Genomic DNA, 4,958 nt, shown 5'->3' with positions numbered 1-4,958 from the left:
CAATAAATAAATATATTCTTTGATTTTTTTATTATAATTATAAAAAATAATTGAATATATAAAATGAAAAATATTTAAAAATTATAGTTAAATAATAAATATTAAAAATTACAATAAGCATTAAATATTTGAATGTCTTCATCTAAAAAAATTCAATAAAAAGACTCATAAAGAATAATACTAAATTAAATAAAGAAGAAGAAGAAGAATTACAGCTAGTAACGAATCTCAAAGCTTTTGTGAATCTATGATTCAATTGTGCAAAATAGAAGACTAAGAAAGAGGCACAGAAACAGAAAATGACTACTCAAACAGGAGCCGTTCATTCACGGAGATATAAGGAAATTATGAAATTAGCTTAGGAAAGGACGGAAGACTGTTGTACTTTTTTTTTTCCATGACATCTTTCAATCCGAGAGGTCAAGAACTAATTCGTCGTGAATCGAAGTATTATTTAAGAATTTGTCATTAGCCAATAGATAATTCCATACATAAGGCGAGATTCGAACCTCCAACACTTATTTAAGTAAGCTAATAAATTAAACGAACCATCATGGTTGACTTTGTACTTGTCTTTATTTGATTGATTCTTTTGGTTTACAAAAATCTAAAAACCGAATTATCGAAGTCTATTTTATCTAATAGTCTAATTTGCATCAGTATGAGTATCGGGTAAAAAATGATATATACTGATGTGTATAGTAGGTTATGAGAGCTAGTTAGAATATTCCATTTGTAAAAGTTGTTATATACGTGAATGTACGTGCGCGGCTCTCATTTTCTCAGCATCAATTCTCAATTAATCTTCCTCACTCTCTCTTTCACTTTCAAGATCATCCTTGTGTTTGGTACCTTTTAGAGTGGAAATGTCTCCACCAATAATTTTTACTATTTTCTTTTAAATACTCATATTTTTTTGGTTGATTGCCCATGCTATTCCCCAACTCGACTGTCGCGACACTTATTTAAACGGACGAGTGAGAGATAGTTTTAAATACTCATATTTTATTACAAAAAATTAGTTTCCAAGGACTTCATTATTTGAATAATATTATTGATCGTCTCCTATAATGAGAAAAAAATAACTGTTAGGCGGTAGTTGAGAAATAGTACGTGGCTCGATCACAAGAATTTTATACGATAAATTATGCGCAATATTAATTAATTAATTAATTAATCCATGAATATCTTTATTTTTATTTTATGCTGACCTACCTCCCCACATCCATATATATATGTACCCTAGACTAAGAAGCATGGCATGCTAGTAGAACCTACAAAATTTTTCTCTACCTCTTTAAAAAAAAAAAATAGTTAACAAATATTTAAAATTGAATTGTTTTCTTTGAAGTATTATTGGCTGGAGCACAAAGAAAACTTTTGGGTTCGTGCACTAGCCGCCACTACAATCAAACAGATGTTCCTGAGCCACATAATCAACTCACTTTACAGCGAAATTAATTAATTAAGATCGAAAGTGAGCCATAATAATAACCAAATAATTAACAATACGTATTCTTTAGTATTAGTTAGTATCTTTAATTTGAAAGATAGAAAGTTTTGATACATATAAAATGGGACCATGAACACTATAAGTTGATAGGTCAGGTGGCTTTATTTTAAAGAAGAGTCCTTTTATGTTAGTACACAGATCAATTATAAAACAATTGATACCCACGAGAGGGATAGTTAGTTTTATTCTTTAGTATTAATATCTTTTTAACGTGTAACTTTAGAAATTTAATTAACTTGTGACAAAAGGAATGAAGAAAGCAACAGTTGCATGTATAGAGATTATTAGAGAGGACGAAAGCGTTGCCAATTTCCTTTAGCTTCTTGTGTTTGACACAAATTCATCTATGACTATTATTATTGCATTCAAAGTTATCGTCAAATATACATACCTTTTTGTCGGAGAATTAAATCATCAAGAAGATCAGATTAGTTTTTATTTGAATTTTGAAACATACTATTACTGATAATTATTAACCGGTTCAAATAAATGGCATGTGATTGTGAAATTTAATTTGTATATTGTTTAATTTGAAACTATAATATGAAGATAATTTTTTTTCTTTCTTTTAAAAAACAAAAAGGGACGGAGTAATGCTAAAATATTATCATTTTTTATTAGTATTTAATCGGTAATAATTTGTATTTATATTTACAGAATTTTATTTGTACAAAAAAACATATAATTTGCACTTATATTTATTAAAATTTATACACATAAATTAATACAGTTTACATTCACATTTTTTAAAATTTATATATATAAATTAATAAAATTTATTTATTAAAAATAATTAATATTTGTGCTGGTAAAATAATAATAAAAATACTGTCCAAAAATTTTTCAAAAGACAAAGTCAGTTTGTGTTTGTAATTGTTAGCATTTTTCAAGAATAGTATTTTTCAATGAGATAAAAGGAGAAATTCTCACCTTTGTGTTTGGCATCTTTTGTTTGGATACCGAGTAGTTATCACTTTTTTCGTCTTTTTTTTTTTAAAAAAAAAAATAAGTAAACTTCTAGTGAGTAGTTAGTTACACAATCTTTTTAAGGCATTATCATCTACTTATTTATTTAATTAAGGTGTAACTTTGAAATAATACAAAAGAAAATTTAGACTTTAGAAAAAACATTTACAAGTTTAGAACCAACTTAAATGGATGAGATTACAACTCTCAAAACATAGGTTTTTCCGAACATTTAGGGACAATGGAATGTTGAATGAAGTTGACCTCAATGTAGATGTTATGGTGAAATTGTCAAATTGAGGACCTACTTTGATGCTTACTTTCCGCCTTGAATTAAATTCGACATATCAGGTTTTCAAGCAGTTTATTATAGTATATCACTAATTTATTATAAAAGGTTCTAATTTTCTCATACCGTTTGAAAACAAAAACAATTTAGATTCACCGAGATAATATTTGTAAAGTGATAAAATAAAAAGGTTAATTATCTTTGAATGATTTGACGTGATATACTAAGACGGACTTAAGGGGCGAGGGGAGGCCTCGGCCCCAATTTTTTTAAAAAAAGATTAATAGTAATAAGTTATTAAGTACGATTTAATTTTTTTAAAAAAACTTTTGTCAAACTTCATGAACAAAAAGTATACTTTATCCTATAAATAATAGTCTAGTCCAATTTAAATATTAATGATTTCTAATATCTAAAAAGTAGGTAACAATATTAAAAAAATATAAAAAAGATATTATTACTAATATTTTTTAATTAAATAAATTTTTTCAAATCCCATAAAGTAGATTTTTTTTTTTGTGAGCGTTCTTCTTGATTTATTTGGTATTAATTTTCTCTGTTTCAACTATTACAACTGAGAGTTCTTTTTCAGCTATGAATATTGTGAAGAATAATTCAGAAATAAAATGAAAGATAAATTTCTTGCTAATTGTCTTTTAATTATATTAAAAAGAAAATTACAGAAAAAATTGACACAAATTCTATTATCGATGAATTTTATGAAATGAGGAATCGACTACTTCGTTAATAAAAAGTACATATATATTTTTTGTAGTTTAAAATATATTCTCTATCAGTATATTTTTGTAATGTATTTTATATTATATAATTTTTTACATAATTTTTTAATATTATATATGTTATTGACCCCATAATACTATTTCTGGATCCGTCCCTGTATACTTATAAATTTTAATAGGACACTTACTCTAATTCTCAACTCTTATATTTTATTAGATACATAATAATATTATTATTATTGTCCAAATATTATGTCTCTTTCAACTTTGTTTTCCTCATTTTTCTTCTGCCCCTTTTGGTGTATGGGCGTTCAATAATTCCACGAACACCGGGTATGTTTCTCAACAATCCATCCACTAGTATTGAGCCAAGTATTACTCAGATTACTGGACATACCTGCTAGTTAGATATATTTTTTTTAGTTGTTCATAATATTTTTAATTTGACAGGCTAAAAATTAATTTGCTACAGATTTAAATGATAGAATTTAAACTATTAACACTTATTTAAATAAACGAGTGAGTTGTTCATTCGGCTAACCTACATTGGTTCTGCTAGCTAGATATATCATTCTTGCTAAAACATATAAATATTTCATAAACAATTAACTTCATTCATATTCAATAACAAATAAATAAATTATAAGGTGAATAAAGATGAGGCTCTTTTATTTTGAGTGGCTAAAATAAACCAAATTAGATAAGACCCTCCAATGAACCAAGAAATAGTGGCACATTTGTCCTACCTTAACATGCTTTATAATCTTCGTTTTTCAATTACTAAGACACTCTTTACACCTGTGATTAGAGAGCACGAGTACTCTACTTTTAAATTAAAAACACATATTTTGGATGGGACAAGTTCCGATTGTGACCATTGCACGCGACCCATTTTTTAATTAATCATAGAAAAAATTGAATGAAGAAAGTCCAAACCAAAAAGGAATTGTTTAACTAGAATAATTTGTGGTCTAGTGCTGCTTTGCTTGTCTACATTATACAATCACGATTTAAAATAAAAAGCATGTTGACCTATTTTCTCTTTGTGGAGTTATCTTACATATTCATAGGGTTTTATTTTTCTTTTGCTTTGTTATTTTTTTATTTTATTTTGTGATGTGTTTTCTACTTTCATGTGGGATTCCTCTTACTTTTGTTCCAAGTCCATATTCCACTAGAGGAGTTTGGTGTTGGTGGAGAATAGCCTACAAAAAATAATAAAAAAAAAATTTGGTAACCGAATAACGAGAGTTTGGTTATTAGCAAATGTGAGTTGAGATAGATCTCTGGAGGAATTTTAATTTACTTACAAAGTTGAAAATAGAGTTTAATTAGGGAATTAACATTTTTAGCTAGTATTAGCTAATTTTTTTAAATTCTTTTTTTATTCTAAATTTTAAGTCCTAAATCTTAAATTAAAATTCTAAATCCTAAATTTTAAATTCTAAAT

Source organism: Arachis ipaensis, chromosome B09 (genome assembly GCF_000816755.2).
Source record: "Arachis ipaensis cultivar K30076 chromosome B09, Araip1.1, whole genome shotgun sequence".
In the NCBI taxonomy this organism is placed as follows: domain Eukaryota; kingdom Viridiplantae; phylum Streptophyta; class Magnoliopsida; order Fabales; family Fabaceae; genus Arachis; species Arachis ipaensis.
This window is presented reverse-complemented; position numbering follows the sequence as displayed.